The sequence below is a fragment of the Crocodylus siamensis genome, chromosome 3 (assembly GCF_052110815.1).
Source record: "Crocodylus siamensis isolate JL-2025a chromosome 3, ASM5211081v1, whole genome shotgun sequence".
NCBI lineage: Eukaryota > Metazoa > Chordata > Crocodylia > Crocodylidae > Crocodylus > Crocodylus siamensis.
In genome coordinates, this window is record NC_143397.1 from 94,938,553 (window position 1) to 94,963,965 (window position 25,413).

Below are 25,413 nucleotides of genomic sequence, written 5' to 3' on the forward strand. Positions count from 1 at the left end.
CTCTCCTGGTTAACAGGGGAGGGAATAGGTGGAATAAAACATTTCCTTTGCTCCTTTCTGGGGCTAATGTTTGGCTAGGCCCCCACTCCTGCTCATCCCTGCTCTGGCTAGGGAGTGGAGGGGGAGAGGGGCCACCCTGCTTCACTGGAGTAGAGAGCATAGCCCAGCACAGAGAGCATGCCGGGATGCTGGTGGACTCTGGTTTAACTCAAACCAGGAAGGGGTCTGGGACAGAAATTGCATAAACCAGTTTGAGACTAATCAGCCAAGTCTGATATTACATTCAACTAACTATATCTCAAATGGGTTTCAGCCATTTTGAAACTGGTTTATGTGCACTTAACTTGTGTTCTGTTACAGGTTTTAACCAGTTTCTGATCACTGAAACTGGTTTACATGTAACCTCTGTCCCTAGTCTGAGAGGTGTAAAGCCTTCCCAGCTTTAGAAGGTTTCTAGCAGTGTTTGTTGCAGCTTGGACCATGAGCAGTGCTATTAATTCAATGGCTAGAACCATCACTGACCCTGCAAAGGGGTGTCTAAAAGCTGTGAACCTTGAACTACATGAAACTCACAAGCTCCACCATTTGCTGATGATGTTTACAACAGCCATGGACTGTCATGTAGGACAGTTACTTGCAGAGCTTGTAATCTTCACAGAACTGTGAAAATAATTAAAAATAAAACCATAAATGCAGAAATATTGTGCATATCAGCTATACTATGGGAGCTGTGATTTTCTAACAGCCATAAGACATGGAAGCCTACCCATAGGGCTTATAACCACAATGAATCCTATGATGCATAACTAACAGAAGTCAGTGGTAAAAATTGCCTTCGTACCCAGACTGTTTCCTACTAGAATTGTGCAGCTGGTGCTTTGTAAACCATTACAACTGGGATATGCCTCCTAATCATCCAAACATAGACAGTTATTTATTTATAAATTCTCTCACTCTATGCACACCTTGCTACTGGAAGCTTAGATTTTTCATAGGAAGGGCCACACCTGAAAAGATCAAGTAGAAATTCAAATTAATAAAATTATAGAAAGTTTAGCCATGTCAAAGCAGGATACTTTAATCTACTCCATTCTTGTACCTGCTGTGATTACACTATGATGCAAAGAATTCCATGTCTGGAAAATGAGGAAGAACAAAATCATCAAAATGGATTATGGACCACCAGATGTTCATAAAGGCAACAAATTATTCACTTACGAGTTAGTCAAAACATGATGTAATTTTTTTTTTTGTTTTTTTTGCTGGAAATTGCCAATCTGTCAAAACTGCAACTTAAATATATAATGTTGTTGAAATTTAAAGTATAGATTGTTATATTAAAACCAAACTATTCCTCTTCTACAGTATGCAAGTAAAAACATTTTTGGTTTGACACAACTTAAGAATTAACAGTTTATTTTGTCTTTTTACACACACACACAAAAATCACCATGTAATAACCCTATTGTTATTCAGATAAATGCCAATGGGCACAACTGGTTATAATACTTACTGTCAAGCCAGTTACCATTTACAATGTTACTGATTATTTTTCATTGAAACTAAAAATTTGAAAAGTTCCGATTTAAAAACAAAAGGAATTGAAGTGCCAGAATTTTCATGGAAAAAAAAAAAAAAATCTCTCTTCTCTATGGCTTCATTGTCCATCATACTTAGAACAGTATCAGTTATTAAAAGTACCTATGACTAGGTAAAGAGAATTATAAGAATGAGAAACATGGCTACAACAGTGCTCCTACACATTTGATAGCATAACACACACATTGATTACTATGCAAAATTTGGTTAAATATACATTTTTCCGTACAATTCATTCATAATACAGTTGTGCATATGCTTGAAAACAACAAAGCCAGTTCAATATAATGAAATGCCTCATACACAAGCAATGTTCTCAGCCAAAAATTTAAATGTTGGCCCAGAAATTTGTTTTTTGTTTAAAAAAGGTACTTGGGCTTCAAGAAACTTCTCCACTACATATACTGGTAAATAAAGCACATGAATATATCTGAAGCATGTTTTGAATACATCTGAAAGGAAGTTGATGCAGATCTGAAAAGGCACCTGGCTGAAGTGGCTTAGTGAGCTGAGACAGGAAGGCATGGAAGAAGGCACTGAGACAAAAGCAAGAAAATAAAATAAAAGGAACTTGGATGTTAGTATCACTGTTCAGAGAGTGGGGAGATATAGGAATGTTGAGATGAGGTCAGAGAGGTAGTATGGGATACGAAGACAGGGACCAGGAGTTTAATGCAATGAAAAATGTCAAGAGTTGGAATAAACCTAGCATTACATATATAGAACAGTGCAATTAAAGTAAATACAGATCTTGAAACTCCAAAACCTTATAATAAATAAAGAAATACACACACCCTGCAACATCCATTGACTGGACTTTTAGTAATTCATGTCAATCAGGTGTCAGTTAATCTTCCAAGTATACTACTCAGATATTATAGAAGCGATGGATACAGGACTGTGTTTCATCTAGTCAGGGATGTATTTTAGTTATAAACACTATGGTATTATTGTAGATTACTTCAATTATAGATTTAAACAAATACTTTCTCTCAGGGCAGAACCAGATCATCAGAAGGAGCAGGAATGTTTTCTTTCACTTCTGTGTAGTGTACTCGCTATTCTTATTGCTTTTACCTTCTGCTGAAGCATCAGATATTAGCCAGAGGCAGAAACAAGATACCAATCTTAATGCCAGCATCAGTCCATGATTAGTGAACTGGTTTCCTTTGTTTTTATTAACAACCACACACTTTCTGAATGAAGACATACAGGACAGATCCTCAGTGTGAGTAAGCAGACCTCTTGCTGCTGAACTGGGGGATTGCACTACATTTACAAAACTGAGGGCATGGCCCTCCCTTTCTGTATGGATGTAATGAGAGCTGCTCAAAAAACTTGAGCTCAACTTAACTCATAATAAGGTTATGATTAGTGAAACACTATTTCAAATAATTGCTTGAGAGAAGAGACTGAATACATGACACCAGATATAATCTTAAGACAGGCCTTGCTTTTCATTTTGGGAGCCGCCAGGTATAAAGCAGGAAGGTGTCCCTCAGTAAATGCTAGCATTTAAGTAGGCCTTCAGTGTCATTTTATTTGACCTTTTCTGCTGCAAAAAGGTATGGTAGTGACAGGAGCAATTTCATACAATTCAGTTCTGATCATCAGTTTGAAGGTGTAATTGCTGGAAGCAGCACAGGCATGAAACCCAACTGGGTTAAGAACAATCCAACCTTTATAATAATTCACCAAAATTCCTCACATGCTACTTGATTTCTATCTGTATTAGTATGGTCACATAACAATGGGGCAATCCCATCAGCCTTCCAGACGGCATCTACACAAGAGCTGAGCCCCCCTCCCCCCAAGACCCACCCAGCAGGCAGTCTCCTTCCACCCCACTCCCCAAATTCCCAGCACTGTGAAAAAAGGCATAGGAATTCATGCTGCTGTTGGCTGCAGCTGGCAGAAAGGCGCCTCCCTACCAGGATTCTTTCCACCTGCCGGGGTTGCCCCCCCACCCCAAAAGGAGGCTCCTTTCCCCCAGTTGTAGCCAGCAGCAGCAGCAGCATGAATTCCCTGTGCTGGTGATAGGGGAGAGAGAGTTTCCAGGTAAACTCCCTACCTTTGTTTTCTAGTTAAACAAGGCACTTGATCTAACTGCTGAGTTTTATCTACGTAAGCAAAACATCTGTGTTAGTTACTTTTCATTAAAAAAAGAACATACCTTAAAGGCTCTCCTTCAAAGATGTGGGCAATAAGCTGATTTATGAACTGGCCTGTGAAATTTTTGCAAACTTCCCTGCTTGCTGTCCCTGTTAACTTGCTCCCTTGAGTCTCCTTTTATATTGTCCTGAGCCTGGACTGGCTCCACCCCCTTCCTTCAGCTTTCCTCAGACATGCAGCAATCACTCAGCTAGCAGCAGTCCCAGCTTCTTAACCTTTCAAACACATGGCCAATCAAACACTCACCAAGACAAACACACAGACAGTCCTGACTTGCTTACCATCCACAAGGATCTGGTGCTTGGCTCCTCTTCCTCTTCTTGCTCCCAAAAAAATGCTTGCAAACTTCCCTGTTTGCTGTCCCTGTTCACTTCTTAAAGGCACCTTTCTAACACCAATCCTAAGACTGTAGTGACTGGTTCCTATGTATTCTTAATAGGATAAAGTATGGGTTATCTGAGTTCAGCTACACCTTAAAAGAATCACATGGCAAGCTATGCTTTTATGTTAGGCCAATGTCATACCGCATCTCAAAATCCCAGTTGCATCTTTACAAAGCTGCTCTCAGAGGTGAGTGGTTGGAAGAATACACAGAAGACCAGATCTTAGGTCATTTGAACACATAAAACTCTACAGGGATTTATATCACTATTCCCTCTTCAAATAAAATCAGTAACTGCATGGATAAATATGACCTGCCGGGGAAGAGCCAACCTAGTTTTTATCAAGGAAAATCCTGCCTCAATTTGCTCGAGTGCTTTGAGGGGGTCAACAAACAGGTGGACAAGGGGGATCCTGTTGACATAATATATTTAAACATACAATAAGCATTCAACAAGGTCTCCTATCAAAGGCTTTTAAAAAGCAAACAAAAAAAACCCCTTCAGTGTTGCCACTGGAATGGAGGGAAGGGTCTTCTTTGGTATGAGAGCTCGTTAAAAGAGGGGAAACAAAGGGTAGGGTTAAACAGTCACATTTCAGGGTGGAAGGAGGTAAAATGTGGGGTCCCACAGGGATCTGCACTAGGCCCTGTGTTGTTCAATATATTTGTCAATGACTTCAAAAAGGGGTACACAGTGAAATCTCCAAGTCTGTAGATGATATCAAATCAAATTATTCTGAGTAATCAAGTTCTAAACTGATGGAAAGCAGCTTCAAAAAGATCTCACTTAGCTTGATGAGCGGGCAAAAACTGGCAGATCAATTTCAGTGTTGACAAATGCAACACCTGGGGAAAAATAACCTCAACTATACATATATGATGCTGGTTCTGAACTAGCTCTTACAACTCAGGAAAGAGACTTTGGCATCATTGTAGATAGTTCTTTAATAACATCAAGTCAGTGTGCAACGGTGATCAAAAAAGATAATAAAATGTCAGGCATCATTAAGAAGGCAATTGAAAACAAAAAAGGAGAGCACCATCATGCCACTTTACAAATCCATGGTGTATCCACAGTTCTAATTACTACATCCCAAAAATAACATAGTAGAATTAGAACTGGTGTGAGAAGGGCAACCAAAATGATACGGGGCATGGAGCATTTGCCGTACCAAGAAAACAGCACTGTTTTTCCCTCTTTCATTCTCCCCCATCCCAACAGTTTCTCCATAGGGTCTTAAGCAGAAGGCTTTCCATAGCATGTTGTCCACTCCAATTCTATGGCATTCATGGTCCAGAATGAGTTGGTCTACATTTAAAAAGGTTTCCACTCAATACTGTTTGTTAGCAGAGGAAAGAATATGAGCCAACTTGCAATATTTAAGTAAATTTTCTCCTCTATCACTGTCAACTTAACTCCAGACTGAGAATCTTATAAGTATCTCTATGACAAACAGGAACACTTTTGCATGTGCTGACCAAAAGATGGGGTAACAGGGTTATTCTGAATCAAATCACATAGCTAGTGGTAAAAATGGGTTTTCTAAAACAAAGAACACTCATGAATTTTCTCTCAATTATAATGCTTGTTCTTTGTCATTTGTAATAAAACCCGGCCAAAAGACCTTGGGATGTGAGCCAGACATTAGTTGTTGAAACTTTGATAGCATGTTTACATCTATGTGATCTTTATAAAGCCCAGAGACAGTGAATATAGCTTCTGTTTGGAAGTGGTTATGAGAAACAAAGATAAATGCTCTCTGCAGTTACAGTGAACTGTTATATAACATGTATGCAGATAAGAGCTCATCATTTTTTTTCTCACATCCTTTTAGTTATATCAATATTATAGCTCAAGTTGAATGAACCCTGAGGTGCTTACAAGCATGGCTTCCACTGACGTATTCAGCCACACATTCAGACTCAGCACAGCTAAACAGAACCATCAGTAGACTACAACACCGGAGACCTAGATTCTGTTTTTGGTAGTTCCACAAATAGGTCACATGAACCTAGGCAATTCTATTCACTACTCTCTCTCCTATCATTTATCTTACGTATTGTACGGCAAGCTTTTTGAGCACATTTACTTGGCTTCCCTCCTAACCCTAGGTCCACATCAACAAAAGAAGTCCCTCCATTCACCCTTACATTATCACAGAAGCAGTCAGCAATTAGATGGCCTTGAAGAAGTCCTAAGGGGCTTGAAGCAAATCTGAGCATTGTCTTCTAACATTTTGTTCAGACTCTCTTGATACAGAGAATCTGAGGGGAGTCCTAGGTGGCATACTCAGCATCACTCTGAACTACATAAACTGTTTAATAGCCCATCTATGGTATACTGATATAGGAGAATATTGGACAGAGCTTATTTAATCAGTAGTTAATTCAGAAGTGGGAAGCAAGCTCTACTAAGACATCCTATCACTGTTTCTTAATATGTGTTAACATGTGCCAAATACAATAAGGCCTAATCTCATTTGGAGTCCCCATGAAAGCTAAACCAAAACACAAAACTGAAACAGATTCCAAAAGCAAAAATCACAGAATGTGGATCACTGTATTTTGTTACTACATAGCATTATGCTCTCAGCAATTTCAGGTATCATCTATAGAAATTACTTAAAAAACAAGCTATGAATAATTCTTTGTCCATATATTATTCAGAAGCTATCCATTGCTACATCCAAACTGTGTCCTTCAACAGTTGCTTCCAATTTAATAGGAAACCTGGTTTAGTGCAGTCAGGTTAAGCCTGTGGACCTTGCTATCACATTGTGAAGAGTCAATTAAATGCTCTTGATGCATAGAATGTACAGATCTGGCCATTGAGTTTTTTTCTTTCAGCCTTCTATTGCATTGCAAATATCATGAGAAAATATTCTCTCTGGAGTTATATGACCTTTTAACTTGGTTAGAAATATGCACGTAATGGACTTTTCTGTCTTACTTCAGTACTTTCACTACTGTTCTTAGTAAAGAAATAATAATTTTAAATAATAGAGAAGAAAAAGTTAACTGCTCTTTTATAGAACTGAACTGAGAACTTAAAAAAAAATTGCTTGCATCTCATCTCTAATCATATAGCACATGTTACTTGGACAGGTCCGTGGGACTTTGAAAATTGACAGAGACTCAGTGAGGAATATACACTTAAGTTCCATGAATATTACAGCTGTTAAATGTCCATGTCACAGCTTTTAATTTTTGACATCACTGAATAATAAACAGCATTTTCCATTCTACAATAGCCCTTCATAGTTAAAATCCTTTGAGTGGCATTAGTAAGTATGTTATCAAAATTTAAAGAATATTGATGTGGGGGACAGGGGAATAGAGAGGAAGACTATGCCTATGGTGCTGCTGGAAATCCCTGCCTAGGGGGTTTCCAGCCCTGCATGGAGGACCTTTTCTCCCACACAGCATTTCAAACCAATGTGTGCAGCATGACAGGGAGGGGACTTTTCCCCCCATGTGGCACTTCAAAGCTGTCACCCACAGCCCTTGCACATAAGGCTGCAACCAGGGGTCAAGGGGTCCTGGAACAGTGGGGGCAGGCAGTGTCCATATGGTGGAGTTGTGGGTCAGGGGGCTCCAGAGGCCATGTAGCAGCATCTGTGTGGGGGTGGGGAGGGATGGGGAAGACTAGGGTCATGTGGGGAGGGGGCAGTGCTGGCAGTTCACTTTCCCTCACTAGCTCAGGGCTGACAGCTGCAGAGCCTTGAGCTGTCAGAGGGAGGGGACTACTGTGACTGAGTCCAGCTTGAAACCCAGTCTGCCCTTCTGGTGGGAATGGGAGCAGGGCAGGCTGGGATTGCAGAGGTCAGTATGGGGGCTGCAGTTGACTGGGGATGTGTACATGTGTTTGTTCACATGCTTGGACTATAGTCAATTCGAATACTTGTACACAGAGCATTTCAACTGGTGGATCATTTGTTGAGTGCCCACCCTAGAATTTAAGAATATTAGTTAACTTCCCTGACTAGAAATCCAGGAAATTTGAAAGGCAGTTTAAATAAAACACCATGAAGAACCCTGCACACATTTTAAAGTACAATATTGGATAAACATTGGTGTATAAAGAGATTCTGTCTAGATTAAATTCTCTCACCCATCAGGATTTATCTAAAGCAGGGGTGGGTAAAGTCCACCCCATGGGGTGGATCGGACTTGCAGCAGACTCCATTGCCCAGCAGCCTCTGCAGCTGCTTTCCATCAAGACCTCAGGAGCGGTGGGGCTGTGACAGTGCAGGGCCAGGGTTTCCATTGAAACCATCTCAAGCAGCGCTGGTGGAGTGCGTGGCTGGGCAGGGAGCTGCTCCAGGGCCAGGACTGGGATCTTGTGGCAGTGACAGTATGGGCTAAAGCTGGGGCAGGGCTGCGATCCCCTGCCAGCAGTGCTTGGGCTGGTGTCTATGCAAACCCTGGTCCAGCACTGTAATGGCCGTGCTGCTCTTGGGGTCTCCAAGAAAACCGGCCACAGCGATACAGGTAGGGACATGGAGTCTGGCTTCAGTTCGATTTGCCATTTTGCCACCTCTGAGCTAAAAGATATAAAATGAACATTTATTATAGAAGCTGCTGAGGTAAGGAAAAGTAGTCATGCTCACTCCTCTTATTTTGAATGGCACTACATACATTAGATACATGGGGTCTTGTGGTATACTGGTCAAGTAATTCTTAATACAAGTCTAGAGATGTGAGTTTGAGTCCTGCTATGGACACATGTCAAAAGTTGGCCCACTGGACAGAACTATAAATAGATACATTGTCATAGAAGCCAGAGCACTGTCCTGAATGACAAATGTTTAAAAAGGCAGCAGGATATCACATCAGCCGTATTGATCCCTTACATACCACTGGCTATAGAAGTTGGTGTGCCTCAACCACGCTAGCCCAGTGGACTGCCAAACCTGGAAAGACCTTTTACTTTGGCTTGCACTAGATACTAGTCATTTAAGTGAGAATATCAGAATCTACCCTATACTTACTTGACACTTTTAATTAAAAAGATACATATTTACTATCCTTACTGTCTTCCCAATGAGCTCTTCCAAAGGGTTGACTAGTGATCCCCACTGTCCCCCACTGTGTGGGGGGCTCTTCATGAGCCCCCTGCTATCCCAGCCTGCCACCATGGCTGCCCAGCCTGCCCCAGCTCCAATCCTTTAAGGAAAAAAAAACAAAAAAACCCAGGCTTACTGGTTCCTGTCTGATGAGGGGGCAATCCCCACTGCCCCATGTCACATGGGAGGCTTTCCACGAGCCTCCCTGAAGCCCTGAGGCTGCTGCAGGAGCTGGTGAGTCTGGGTTTTTTTCTTTTTTTTTCTTTTTTTTCCTTAAAGAGCCAGAGTAGAATGGGGCAGCCATGGTGGGGGGGAGGGGAAGAGAGTGGGAGAGGGGTCAGGAGTCAGGGGGCTTGTGCAGAGTCCCTCACACAACGTGTGGCAGTGGGGAGCAACAGGGATTGCCCCCCTGCCTGGCAGCACCCAGTGAGTGGGGCTTTTTTTTTTAAAGCACTGGGAGCTGGGGTGGGTGGGGCACCCATGGGGGGGGCTAGGGGAGAGGTCAGGTATGGGTCATGGTAGGGGTCCCATGCCCCCTCCTCCACACCCTACTTACCAGCTCCAAGTCCGGCTCCAGCTCCGTGCTGCAGCGGGCAGCGACTGCCCAAATCATCAAAGCTCTCTGAATCTTTTCTGAAGATTCAGAGAGCTTCTAGTTGATTCGGACCTTTTTATTGGTCCCCTGATTCAATTCAGATTTGGAGATTTGGCCACCAAATCGGCCGGATCTCTTCCAAATTGAATCAGCACCTGGAGCTTTGCACAGCAAGCATGAGCACACACAAATAAGCAAGAAAGCAAGCAAACATTACTGGTTATATATAATGGTTATATATAATTACTGGTTATATATAATGAAAAAAGTGCAATTTGTCAAAACTACAATTATAAATAATAACTAAAATCAGTTTTGTTTAGCAAGATGGTTTAGTAATTCAAAAAGATATCATTCTACAGATTACATAAAAAGTTGCATTGCTTTGCATCCTGTATATATTACATAAGTACTTCCCAAGCTAAAAACTAATCACCTTCTGAATTGTCTGGAATACAGAAGACCAGACTTTGACACACTGAGGGAATTCATGGGCAGGATCCCCTGGGAGCCAGTTTGAGAGGGGAAAGATTCCAGGCGAAGTGTACTTCAAAGAAACCTTGCTGAGTGTGCAGGAATGTACCATCCCAATGTACAAGAAGACTAGCAAGTATGGCAGAAAACTAACTTGGCTTAGCAGAAACTCTTCAGGGAGCTAAAACACTAAAAGGAAGCTTACAAAAGGTGGGAACTAGGACAAACAACAAGGGAGGAGTATAAGAGTATTGCTTGAGCATGCAGGGATGAAATGAGGAATACCAAAGTGGAATTGGAGCTACAGCTAGCAAGGAACATGAAGGGTAACAAGAAGGGTTTCTATAAGTATGTCAGCAACAAGATGAGGATCAGGGAAACTGCAGATCCCTTACTAAATAGAGAAGGCAATCTAGTGACAGATGATGTGGAAAAGGCTGAAGTACTTACTTATTGCCCTTTTACCTCAATTTTCATAGGAAATGTCAGCTCCCTTACTACTGTACCTGGCAGCACAGTCTGGGGAGAAGGTGAGCAGCCAACTGTGTCAAAAGAACAAGTTAGAAAAAACTGGATGTGTACAAATCCATGGGGCCAGACATGATGCATCTAAAGGTGCTAATGGAGTTGGCTGATGTGATTGCAGAGCTGCTGACCATTATCTTTTAAAACTCATGGAGATCTGGAGAGGTCCCAGATGATTGGGAAAGGGCAAATATAATGCCCATCTTTGTCCAGGTTAGGGAAGGGTTAGGCAATTATTTGGGCTGGAGGGCCACTTAACGAGTTTTGGTGAGCTGCTGAGGACTGAGCACACAAGCGCAAACACAAACACGAACACATCGCTGGAGGGGTGGGAGATGGAGCCTGGCGCAGATCTCTGTGGTGTCCTGTCCAGCCATCAGGGCTCTGGGTGCACACATATCTCCTCCTATCCCATGGCTCCTATCAGGAGCCCTGATGTTGGGGTCAGATGGGACAGCATGGAGGCCTGTGCCCAGGCTCCATCCCCCGTGGGCAGGGGATGGATGAATTGCACTTGAGCCTCAGCAGCTGTTGGGCAGAAACAACTCCACCCACCCACCCAGAACCATGCAGCGGCCAAAGCTGGAGCTGCCAGGGCCTGAGCTCAGCTCACCAAGTGCCCACCACATGGTGCTAGGTGGGTGGAACCATTTCTACCTAGAATCTTTGGTAGCACCTGGGAGATGCAATCTAGCCCCGGAGGTTTTGGGCACTGCCCACCAGCAGAGGTTGGGGACCAAGAGGCTGGTCTGGATTTCCTAGGTGGTGCAGAGGATGCTGAGTGGAAGCAGCTATGCCCATGTACCCAGTACCAGATGCCAGGCCTTAGGTGAGCTGCAGTCAAGCCCCTACCTCTGCAGGTGGCCAGCACAGACAGTAGCTCCAGTTTCTACTGACACCACATGCATTGGCATGGCTGCTTTTACACAGCCACCCACACTTGCAGGCCCTGTGCAGGCCAGACTCCATCCCCCAGGCTGCCTCAAGGTGCCAAGCAGGCTGGCCTGTTTCTGCCCAGCATAACCCACATTACCAGTAGAAGCCAGCACTGGAGCCACTGCCAGTACTGCCCACCAGCAGACACCTAAGCATGACTTGCCCACAGCCTGCCCTTGGTGCTGCCACCTTCCTGTGGGTCTGATAAAATCATTTGGCAAGCTGGATATGGACTGTGGCCTGTATTTTGCCCAACCCAGTTTAGGGACTATTTAGAAAAGCTGGATGAGTACAAGTCATGAGCAATATAGTGCCTTTTGACAGTTTTGCATCCTATTCTCATACAAAAGCTAGCAGGCTGTGGAGTGGATGCCTACACAGTCAGGTGGCATCCACTCAACTGGCTTAGGGACTGCACCCAGAGAGTGGTGGTGGACAGGTGGTGGACAGGTCATTCTTGGCCTGGAAGGAGGTGGGCAGTGGGTCCTTGGACCGGTGTTATTTACTATCTTCACCAGCGATTTGGACGAGGGTGTGGAGAGCCCCCTCTCCAAGTTCACAGATGATACCAAGTTATGGGGCAAAGTTAACACACCGGAGGGCAGGGAGCAGATACAAGCCAACCTGGACAGGTTGGATCAATAGGTGGAACAAAATAGGATGCAATTCAACAATGATAAATGTAAGGTACTCTACCTAGGAAGGAGGAATCCCCAGCACACCTACAGGTTGGGGAATGACCTTCTCAGCAGTTCAGAGGCTGAGAAAGATCTTGGAGTCATACTTGACTCCAAGATGAACATGAGCCAGCAGTGTAACGAGGCCATCAACAAAGCCAATTGCACCTTCTCATGTATTAGCAGATGCATGATCAACAGATTGAGGGAGATGATGCTCCCCCTCTATGTGGTATTGGTCAGGCCACAGTTGGAGTGTAGCCCTATGGGGTCAGGCCAACTCTCAGGATCTCAATATTGTGCTGTTAGATAGGAGGGTGTGACACAATTGCATATATACAAACACACAAATCAATTAGGTGCATACACACACACACTACCAACTCAGGCACATACACATCCAAACCAGCCTAGGCACATGCATACCTATCACACCAATTCAAGCACATACATTATACACCCCAAAAGTTAGGCAAAGATCACTAATTCATATATCATGCACACAATGACATATTATACACACACACACACACACTCACCAGTTCACACACATGCAACTCACCTACACATACACACAGGTAAGTTCCTAACTTGGATGGTACAGTGTATATGTGTGTGCTTAGGGTACCTGCGATACTTGGGGGAAGGTTCAGGTGAGAGAGAGAGTTAAATTGTAGGGAGTGAAAGTTGCCAAAACCAGGACTAGAACCAGTGGACTACAGAGAAGCTGGCTGAGGAACTGAGGCTTGGGTTTACTTAAGGTAAACTGGGGCTGGAAACTGATACAGACAGTTGAAATACTGGGGGAGGAGGGCAGATAAGTGGTGGCAAGAAGGAGACAGCCAGGAAAGAAACTGAGGCAGAAACCTGGTTGCTCAGGGGAAAAGGAAAAGGCAGCGGGGATAAGACAGTGGCAAAGAAAAAGGGGTTTTGGAGGCAGAGAGGAGCTCAGGACAGGTGTTGGAGGTGGCAGTGAGCCAGAAGCAGGAGGGGGAGAAATGAGAAAGAAGTTAGAGGGGTGAGGAGCAGAGATTGGAGTAGGGCCAAAACATAGTAAAGCAAAACCCAACTTAGGGGTGCAAATAACAGTTTTATTACACAGACAACAGACTACACAGCCCCATGAAGTTATTGGTTCACACACACACACACACACACACACACACACACAAGCACTCACAATGACAGCAGGAGAAAGAGATTCAGTGGAAGGGCTGGAGTCCAGGTAGGGAAGAGAAGCAGAGTCCAAGTCCTTGGTTGAAGAGGGGGTGGGGGGTGATAGCTACATATCCAGGCTGGAAAGGGGTCCTTGTCCAGTAGGTATTGTACAGAGGGGGGTCATTGGCAGGGCCTCTGGGTGGATAAGTGGTGTGGCATGGTGCTGGTCCAGATGGAGATGGCATCCCACTGGGTCTGTCTTTACTGCCCCTTTTTATAGGGGAAGACCTTGTGTGAACCTAGTGATAGGAGGCATGCCCAGGCAAGGGTCAGCCCCTGGCATACTGAGCATGTGTGCTCCATACAGGGATCTGCAGTTTTGGGTGTCCGTAATGGTGAGAGTTGCTGGTTCTGCAGGGTCTTTTAGCTTTCAAATGCTGGGTTCTTGTCTCTGTTTCTGGGTGAGGTCCGTGGTTCCTGGATGAATCAATGCGAGGTAATGGCCCAGTTATTACAGGCCATTCAGTAGAGGCCTGCTACCATTGTATTTCAATCATTCCCAATCACTCTCATTCATCTGGGAACCAATTTACATGGGAGGGGTACGTGACTCATACAGTTGTGACACAGGAGATGGCCGGGCAGAGGACACAAGATGGAGACTTGATATTACTTTGGTTCACTTACAAACATAGGCCTAAACTATACAATATCCATATGAAACAATAAAAAACCATACAAAAATGATAATAATACAATATACAACAGTAAGAATCAGTACAAACTTAATAATGATACAATATAAAACAGTGAATATCCAAAACCAAAAACTTGCTACCAAAATAAAAATGTTAAAGCTTATCCTAAGTCTGAGCTTGCTTATGCTTGTTGATAGGGAATAGAGAGGGAGAGAAAGAAAAGCCAGAAATAATTGGGGAAGGGAAGGGAATGCATATCTATCATTCATATGAGGGACATGGAGAATCTGGAGAGGGTTCAGAGGAGGTCGACTAGCATGATTAGTGACCTCCGTGAAAGACCCTGCGAGGGGAGGTTGAGAGATCTGGATCTCTTCAGCCTTTGCAGGAGACGTCTGAGGGAAGACCTTGTAGCCACCTATAAGTTTATCAAGGGAAGACAACAGAGAATTGGTGATGCGCCAATTTACCAGAGCGCCCCAGGAAGTAACTAGGAATAATGGGTGCAAATGAATGGAGAGTAGATTTAGGTTAGACATTAGGAAAAATTTTTTTACAGTAAAGGTGGCCAGAATCTGGAATGGACTTCCAAGATAGTTAGTACTATTACTTAACTTGGAGGTCTTGAAGAGGAGGCTTGATAGTCACCTGGCTGGAGTCATCTGACCTCGGCCCTCTTTCCTGTTAGGGGCAGGGAGTTGGATATGATGATCCACTGTGGTCCCTTCCAACTCTACAATCCATGAATTTAGGGCCAGCTGCGGTGTGCCTGAGGGTGCTGAAGGAGTTGGTAGATCTGATTGCAGAGCTGCTGGCCACTATCTTTGAAAACTCATGGAGATTGGGAGAGGTCCTGGATGATTGGAAAAGGGCAAATATAGTGCCCATCTTTAAGAAAGTGACAACGCTGGATCTGGGGAACTACGGTCAGTCAGCCACACTGTAGGCCCTGGAATAAATCATGAAACAGATCCTCAAGGAATCTATTGCCAAGGGCTTGGAGGAGAAGGTGATTAGGAACAGTCATCAGGGATTCACCAAGGGCAAGTCTTGCCTGACCAACCTAATTGCCTTCTATGATGAAATGATTATGTTTATGCAGGGAGAGCAGTGTATGTGATATACCTTGACATTAGCAAGGCTTTTGATACAACTCCCACAACATTCTTGCAAACAAGTTAAGGAAGTATAGGTTGGATAAAGGATTTTAAAGTGGATAGAAAACTGGCATGACTGTGGGGCTCAGAGGGTAGAAGGAAATGGCTCAATGTCTAATTGGCAGCTGGTATCAAGTGGAGTGTCCCAGGTGTTGGTTCTGGCACTGATTTTGTTCAATATCTTCATCAACGACCTGGAAGATGGGATGGAGAGCATCCTCAGCAAATTTTCAGATGACATGAAGCTGGGGGGAATAATGGATATGCTACAGGGTAGGGCTAGGATTCAGAAAAGCCTAGACAAATTGGAGGATTGGACCAAAAGAAATCTCATGAAGTTCAATGAGGACAAATGCCAAGTCCTGCACTTAGGATGGAACAATCCCATGCACCGGTACAGGCTGAAGGCTGACTGGCTGAACAGCAGCTCTGTATAAAAGGACCTGGGAGTTACAGTGGACAAACTGAATATGAGCCAACAGTATGCCCTTGTTGCCAAGAAGACTATTGGTATACTGAGCTCTATCAGTAGCAGTGTTGCCAGCAGATTGAGGGACGTGCTTATTTTCCTCTAGTTGGCACTGGTGAGGCCACATCTGGAGTACTGTGTCCAGTTTTGGGCCCCCCACTGTAGAAAGGATGTGGAAAAATTGGAGAGAATCCAGTGTAAGTTAATGAAAATGGTTAGGAGGCTGGGGCACATGACTTCTGGAAAAAACAAGAATGAGAGGGGATTCAACATAGCCTTCAACTAAATGAAGGGTGGTTCCAAAAAGGATTGATTTAGATTAGGGATGGGCAAAGTCCAGCCTGTGGGCTATATCTGGTTACCCATGGGCTCCATTTCCCAGCCACCCATGCCTCCATGGCTTGGGCCAGTTTCTATGGAGACCCCAGCCACACCTGCATGGGAAAGCTCAGGCTGGGGTTGCCACTGAGACCAGCTGCAGCTGTACTGGCAGCGTGCACAGCAAAGCAGACCAGGGGGCTGCTCCAGAGCTACTGGGATCTTGCAATGGGGGCAGTTTGCGCCAGAGCCAGAGCAGAGCCACGAACTGTAGCCTGGAAGCTCTGCCCAGAGCGTGCAGGCTACAGAACACGGCTTTGCCCCGACTTCAGAGCAAACTGCCCCCATCCCAAGTTTCAAGTGGCGCCGGAGCGGCCCCTGGTGCTGCTCTGCCAAGTGCAGCTGAGGCTGGTCTCCATGGCAACTCCAGCCTGAGCTTTCCTGCATAGGTGTGGCGGGGTCTCCATGGAGACCTGGAGCAAGCCATGTGGGCAGGGGCTGCTGGGAAATGGAATTCGAAGGCCAATTGGCCATTTTGCCCGCCCCTGAGCTAGACTGTTCTCAGCGGTGGCAGGTGACAGAACAAGGAGCAACAGTCTCAAGTTGCAGTAAGGGAAGTTAGGTTAGATATTAAGAAAAACAAACACTTTCACTAGGAGGGTAGTGAAGCACTGGAATGGGCTACTGAGAGAGGCTGAAGAATCTCCATCCATGAAGGTTTTTAAAACCCAGCTAGACAACATCTTGGCTGGAATGATCTAGTTGGGAGTGGTCCTGCTCTGAGCAGGGGATTAGACTAGATGACCTCCTGAGGTTCCTTCTAGTCTTAATTGTCTATGACTCTTTAACAACATGTTTCACATCATGAAGCACGTTTCAGCTGAGTTGTTTCTGTTGAGACTTAATTACCAAACGGAACATAATACTAGGGTTTTTTGGGTTCTATAAGGAAATGAAAATCTCACCAAAGACATTTGTTTATGTAACTAATATTTTTATTTTACATACATGTCAGGCATATCCCACTTTTCTGAAATGTTAAAAAAAAAGAAAGTCTGAAAAAAATGGATTTTCTTTCTTTATGGGTCATTGAAAAACATTTCAAGAATTGATTTTATGAAGATTCAATTCTGGCAAAAACAAACAAACAAAAAACAACCCTACTACACTCAATCCTTTGTTTCTTTGTACAGGTATTTTCAGTGAACTTTGCACAGCAGCTACAATGGGATAATCCCACAAACTGCAGTTAAAACACCACGCTGATGATGACCATAATGGATGTGGAAAGTTGCAAAAGCATGGACATCTGAACAAAACAATCAAAATAAAATACTCTGCAAATCAGCTGCTAGTTATGGCTTATAGCTATCATATTTTTACAGTAAAGAGAAGCACACATCGCATGTTAGCTCAGATGATCTTTTACCCTTTTTCAACAACCTGCTTTTCTTTCCTACATTTTTTAAAACATATATGTGAATGGCTTCTTAATTAGACAAATAAGCTGAAATTCGGTACGGGATCTGAGCAATTCTTTTTCCACAGACCCTTGTTCAGGTTTTGAGCTGTTCAGCATCCACACCCAGACTGGAATTCAGACTTGATCTCATTACTGAGTCCTAGATTTTGCAAGCTAAAAAGCTTTTACCCCGATCCTTCTGTCTCACCAAAGCCACCCACCCTGCAACTATATTTGTTATAACCACTAGAAGGTGTGACCTTTTTCAGTCAGCTCAAGCTTATTTATTACACTTATAAATCATTGATGAGGCTTATGGCAGGACAGCGGGGGGGGGAGGGATCACAGAACAGCATGTTTAAGTGCAGCTCCAAACAAAAGCTAAGAGCATGTGTAGATGAAACAGGGCCCCTAAATTGAAGTGGTCAGTTTTTAAAAACATCAATTCAATTTAGGGCCCTTTAAACACCCACGTTTAGACACACCCCGCTGACTTACTTGCCTTTCTGGTGGGAAGGGGAGGGCAAGCTGCCAGTGGGTGGAGAGATCCCTGGGCTGCAGGATGGTGGGGGGGTGGGAAGGTTTGGTACTTCTCTCTGCAGCAGTGGTGGCCCCCTCCAGGCAGCACCCACCCACTGGCACCCAGCCTGGGCAGTCCCACAGGGTACTGCAGCTGCAGAGGGAAGCACCGGGCCCCCACGCAGCTCAGGCAGGCAGGCTCCTGGGGAAAAAAAAAAAAAAAAAGACCCTGGGGACAGCCTGCCTTCCTGGGATGCTGCCAGGCTGCCTGAATGGACTTCCTGCAGATGCCGTGAGCTGCATGGAGCCCAGTGCTTCACTCCACAACTGTAGGGAAGCAAACAAACTCCTCAGAGGTGTTTTAGTTTGCTCTGCCCCAAGTCATTTGTGGTGCATTACACCACTGATTTTGCTACAGCAGCTGGAATTAAAGTTCAATACACCTTTAAAAAAAGAATGGCACTGACTTCAGTACAAGATTCAAAATATATTTATGTTTAAATCACAAAAGCCGTATGCGGCTGTTGAACCAACTATTTTTTCTGGTTTGAACATAATCAAGTGCTGAATTTTTTCAGAAGAATAGGTGAAAACAGGTAAAGAATCATGATTATGGAGTTGGAATTTCATACTCCCATCACAAGGAAGAGGGCTTAAGTTAAAGATTTCAGTGTGAATGAATGCACTCAAAGAAAAATGGCACAGAACCTGCCCTGACTCATATGGCACACACAAATTTAAACAGAGAGAATAGAGTGCAAGTGAGAGAATACTATGAAAGGCTTCCCTTTCTGCACTATTTTCTTTCTAGCTCATGGCAGCAACATCCTTCAGGATGGATATTCCTTTTACCAAGTATACCTCCATTGACTTCAAAGGTATTGCTCTTCATGTAGTTTGAGTGTAAAGAAAATTAGGCTTTCAATTTGTAAAATGTGACCAACACCAAAATAATTCTGCAAAACCATAGAGAACCTGGGATAAAAGGAGCTAAGCAAATGCAAGACATTATCATATCATTAGGAGTAGAGTCCTAATTGTGCTATATTGTGTCAGCATGTGTGACCAGAGTTTTCAATTACTGTTATCCATGGGTGAACAAAATGTATATTTGAAGGCAAGAGACTAAAAATAGATTCATGGGATCTCTGAAATATCCTAACAGTGAATTATCAGAGGTTAATGGAACAAAACAGAGAAAGGCAGAGGCAGATCTATGTAGGAAAGTAGCAAACAGTTTATTGTTAGTTGAGAATCAGGAAATTAAGGCTGAATGCCAATTTTGTCCTGAATTACATCTTATAAAAGCCATTGGCTTCAATAAGGTTATATGGGTTATTAGTCAGGACAGAATGCAGTTCAAAATACTATGACCATATCAATAAAAAAATCCCTAAAAAGAGAGTATAATACCCCAAGCAGTAGCTCAGAGGAAAATAAAGAGAATTATTTTAGTCTGTCAAGAGTAGCTAGCATATACAGAATAAATAGTGACAAAAATAAGAAGCAATTGTGCATTAGCTGGATTGTCTTCAGGACACAGAACTATGTGTACTACAGTAATTGTAGAAGACTCTGGGTAGAAACACATGTTGCCTTTCTTTGCTTTTGAGCAACAACAGAAATTTTTACAGCAGCACAAAGGTAAAGCAAACGGATGTCTATACTGTTTGTCACTCTACAAATGCCCAAAATTTGTGGCGGCAACAAAGGTTGTAATAGATTATTCTGCTCTACTCTAGTGTAGGGGTTTTCAACCGGGGGTACTCATAACCAGGGGGTACTTCTGCCAGCATGTCTGCCCTTGCACCGCCGGCGCTTCTGCCACTGCTGTGCTACCGATACATTTGCCAGTCGGTCACAGGGGATCCCCCATCACTGACTGGTTGCTGGTGGACCCCCCCCACTCGTCGACTGACTGGCTGGAGGACCCCCACTGCTCATCTGGCCATCGGGGGTACCCTGTCCCCAAAAGGTTGAAAACTCCGGTTGTAGTGGATGTCTGTTTGCTGGGGGTGGGAGAGCACAGACAGCCAGAGCTTCCTGTACACCCCAGTTGTCCTAGGCAGGTGCTCTGCAGGCTTGGGGGGCCCAATCCTGTGTATCCCAGGAAAACCTTGAGTAAGACTTGCGTCCTCAAGTTCCCGGAATGTCTGCTTGGCTTTCCCCATGTAAAGACATAACTCAGGAAATCTCAAGGTGTGTTTCAGTGACTGTGGAAAACTGGGGTTTCCCCACTCAAGGAGACACCTCTGGGCAAGCCTTACTAAGTGGAGAATGCCTGGTACTTTCATGCTAGGACCCATCTTGTGGGGAAGCACAGGTTAGCATGGGTCCTGGCAAGGAGGCATGGGACAACACAGGAAGTGGGGAATCCTTGGCTCTCACACCGGGACTCACACTGACCCTCCACATGTAGTATGGGTGAGCACTGGATGGGTCCCAGAGTGAGGGCACAGAGAGCCAGGAATTCTTCAGCTCTGTGCTTCCCAGGGGCACATCTCAAAGCAGCAAAAGTCCAGACTTGAGTTTGGCAATGTCTGTTTCTAGACTCACAGCTTACTCCACTCACCTGTGCAGTTCTATTATGCCTTGTTTATTAGAGAAACGCTGTATTTCCACTACAGTAAAAGAATTGAAATTTTACCAGCTGACAAATAGTAATCAGGAGACAAATATTAGACAGAATCCCTGTAATTTTTATTGTGCCATCATTAAGCAGTTCAGTCTAATTTTTAGCAGTTCTACAATTAGGATATTTGCAGTGCTTTTAAGTCACAAAGGAGTATTTCCACTCTCTGGGTAAAGAGCATCGTTTAAGTATAAAGGCAAACAAGGTTCTTTGGGTAAATGTGATATCCTTTATTAGACCAACAGAAACCTTGATGTACAAACAAAGTTTTTTGTAGATCAAAGATTAAGATAGTAGTGCAATACTATTGGCCTCAAAAGAAACACTGGATAAGGCTACTTTTGAAGTCTATGTTCTTGACAGTGACTTCTATCATCTCATAAATAAAAGGCAGGCTGCATTTTTTTGCCAGACAATGTCAACCACAGAGCAAAAGAGAAATGTTTGTGGAAAACCAAGTAGCCAGCCATATTTATGACAGTTCAGAAGTCATCCTGCTGGGGGGATCCACACCTTTCCTATTGTAAGTAGATACGTGATATGGAGTTTTTGGGAGGGAGTGGGGAAAGGGAGGAAAGAGGGGGATCTGGTAAATCACTCTTCAGTGAAGTCATCATTATTTATCATCTCAGACATACAATTGCCTTTTAAAGTCATCAGCCCCCAAACTGTGCACAACACCCTTGGCAATGTAAAATCACATTCCCTTGGGCAAAGAAGGTGTAGGAATGCTACCACTCGGATTTATGTCTACAGTTATTAAATGTCAACTGAGCAAATTTGTACGATTTGTGTACCTTACCACTTTTGTGTACTTTCCCTACATGAAAAACTGCCTTATACTAAAAAACAAGGTTAGTAATATTTTTCAAAAGTAGCAAATAGTAAGCAATACATAAAATCAAAGCCTCCACCATTTCCCCCCCTACAGGAGCAAGAAGTTACCGGCTGTTGTTTGTTACTAGCAGTTGTGGGTTCTAAACCTGTTTATTTTCTCCTCTCATCAGGAGTTTGTAGAAGTGAACTTCATCAACCACTTAGAATGAAATCTTCTAAGACACACTACATAAATTACTGTATAGTTTTTCAAATATCTTCTGGCAAGCATAGGTATACAGGACATTGGGATACACAAAAGAAAGACTGATTGTATATGCTTGCCTGTACAAGGAAGAAACTAAATTTATATGTTAAACAACTGGACATAATTTAGACACTAAGACTTTATACACAACAAAGAGGAAAGGAAGAAAAGTTTCTTCCTGGTTAAACTGAGACCATTAAACAGGAGATGTCAAGGAAGTGTTAGAAGAGTACAGTCTGAGTATTGGAAGAAACACCTGCCAAATTCAAGGCTTCCTGATCTGAGAAAATATCAGCAGGTAGTCACTGGAGGAGAGATTGCTTTCTACCAGCTGCCAGATGGTACTACATTAAACTGAGAACATGCCATCTCCTCAGTAAGAAAGAAAACAAGTCTGCTTTTTTCTGAAAGAAAGTAAGTGGCCTCAGGAAGAGGTAATTACAAAATGACCACTTCAGGACTACACTTGCTTACCTACGCCAAATTTAAAGGAACAGCCATGAAAGCAGTGCTGGGGAAAAAGAGTTCCTGTCAGAGAATACTGTGCAATGAGGAGCTAACACAACTGGAGACATCAAGTCTAGTGGAAGGGTTTGCCTCTATGTTGTGAATAAAACCAATATATATAGGAAATGTATATTTTGCACACCCATAGGCTGGAGGGTAGTAAAGTTTTCTGCCCATCCTCTTTGGAAGGTCATCCCTGCAGAAAGAACTACCACCCCAGGCAGATCTCAGTGAAGATGAGAGAAGCAGAAGCAAAACAACCCCCTTGGATGTTTCTGAAGTTGTTAACTTCATAGAATCTAGAGAGGAGAGAAGCTGCCATTTGGCAGCCTTCTCCTCAAGCTTGGAAGACTTGGATTACAAAAATACAAATAGAAAATGCCATCCAGATCCAGGGCAGTCCTAAGGGAATGCAATGCAACTTCAATTTCCTTGGTTTCTAATGATTAAGGCCAGATTATAATATAGTCAGAGCACCATCAATGCTTAAGCTTTTGCAGAAATTTTGCATTGACATTTTATAAAAACAAAGTTATTTAATTCTGATTACACTGCATCTGCCCTTCGCATGGTGTTCTGGTGCATTTTCAGAGCAAGTTCTCATCAGTCCAATTCCTTCCACTATTACTGGGTGTAAAGTATAAGAATTACTGTCTGCACAGACTGAGACATGGATAACTAGCTGTGTTACATATCATGCATTATACTCTGAGAAAAATCAATCCATAATTGTAAAATACTGTCAGATTGAATTAATAATGTACAATTAAATTTCTGTTCTTTCAGCTTTGCCTTTAAGTCTTTATAACTCCATGATAGCATTTAGATTTTAAAGCAACAAACCTCCCCTGCTACCATTAGCAATATTTTCCACAGTTTTCACAATCCTCATACTAGAGAAAGACGCTTTCATTTTTAACACATTACAGTAGCTGAGCTCATTGCTTCAGACTTTTGCAGGTTGCTTAACTTGGTATTATTTTGCTAATGCTGCATTGTGTATTCAAATCAGGAGTGTGTGTTCTTCACAATAAAACAGAACTGCATAGATCAAAAGCTCCATAAAACTGGACATAGCCATAACTAGCAAATTGTCAGAGAAGATGGATCAACTTGAATTGAAGCAGCCTTGTTTTCAAAATAAAGGAGAAAGTGATAAAAATAAATACAGATAAAAGGGAAAGGTAAAATATTAGTTGTGTCAGGAACTCTTTCTTCAAATTTATAACAGATGGAGAAAACTCAATGCCTGTTATATATTTTTTTGTTTAAATTGTCACATACACAGTGCTCAGGTCTAACTGGTATAGTTGATTCACATAGCCTACTTTCCACTCACATTTAGGGATAATTTATAGTTTCAAGCATTTGAGGAAGGAAACATCAACAGTAGAGCAGGGAAGCATTTTATCCAGAGCAATCAATGCTGCCAGGTCTGCCACAGACCACAATGACCACTGGGGTCCTTGCTACAGACAGTAGATTCATCACTGACAGACATCAGTCTTGGGACACTATAGAGACTGAGCCTTTGTTCGGTTACTGGATACTACCACAGCTTCTTGAGTGGCTAAGGAGTCCAATGTGCAACAAGGAGATCCTCTGGCCAGTTGCACATACAAACTCAGTTGAGCTTGCATTGGCAACAGTACTGTCTTGTCTTGTCTGCCTCTGATGCCTCTTCTCTATCTCATCATTGTCCCTTTTCATCTCAAAGTGATATAGGCCCTACTTTATGGTGGCTTTCCACTTACAGCAACCTGAAGCAATTGATTTCTAGTGTTTTCCATTGATCTGCAGCTCACAAAGGCTTTTTTGCAGACATCAACAAAATGGAGTTTGGGCCATCCAAGCAGATGTTTGTTAGTGGCCAGCTCACCATAGAGTATGTCCTCGGGGATTTGGCCACTTGCACGATTCACATGTCCTAACCAATGGAGGCATCTCTGTCTCAAGAGTACAGACATACTGGGCTATGTCAACAGTTAAATTGGAGATTTTGTCATGCTACGTTATGCCCAGGATATAGCAGAGATGTTGAAGATGGAAACTGTTCAGTTTTCTTTTTCCCTTGGCATAAGAAGTCCATGTTTCACTGCCATACAATAGAGATCTAAGTATGTAAGCACTGTAGACAGACATCTTTGTTGATAGACTGAGCACTCCATTTTTCAAAACACTGTTTTCAAATTTAGCTATGAAATTGCTTGCCTTTTCCATGTGAGTGTTAATTTCAGCTTCCAAGACAAGATTTTGCCAGATGGTAGAGCCCAAGTAAGTGAATTTTTTCAACCACTTTCAGGCTTTCATCATTTATTCTTATAGGGTCATCAGCTTGTTGACCCATGACTACTGTCTTCTTTAAGTTAATGGTCATACTGAAATCATCACAAGTATGAGCAAAGGGATCCATGAGACTTTGAAGTCCTGCTTCTGAATGACTAACAATTGCTACAAGAACTTCTCAGGTCTTATGGGAAATTATTTAACCTTGCTCAAAAAGAAAATAAAAACCCAAGAAGACATAGTAGGTTACACCTTTTCTATCTTTCATTTCCCAACATGCACATCTACTGGCATGTGACATTAAGCAGGGCTGAAAAGCCCTTCCTTGTTATTAAGAAAACTGTCTTCAAGTTTCAGTTAGTGCAGCTGGAAGCACTAGTTTCTCCATACCCATTGTTAGTGCTCTCTGACTCTAATAATCAGGGTCTGGCTGCCTCCAGAGCAGGTTTACTGAGGGGGAAGGGAAGGTCTTTTAAGATCCTCTACCTCATCAAAGCACCAGTGCAAGGCAAAATCTGCAGTTGTCATTATTTACATCAGGAAGAATTCTGCCCCTTAGTGTTTTAAGGACACAGAAGATATAGCTCATACAATTAGTTTTCAAGTGTATTAGACATGGGCCACGAACAGGCTTTCAGTTTTGGGAGCATAAATTTCCGAGAAATTACCACTGCTGGAAATATTCCCACAAGAGGTA

General features: G+C 43.0%; 1 protein-coding gene across 1 annotated transcript in view; it reads right to left on the minus strand.

The window, feature by feature from the left end:
• LOC149868551 (uncharacterized) overlaps positions 1-3,886 on the minus strand; it is a 40,840-nt gene extending 36,954 nt beyond the window's left edge. The window contains exon 1 of the mRNA XM_090037240.1: positions 3,773-3,886. The gene's annotated coding sequence lies outside the window, so the exon portion shown is untranslated. The remainder of the gene's footprint in view (positions 1-3,772) is intronic.
• Between the last annotated feature and the right edge of the window lie 21,527 nt (positions 3,887-25,413).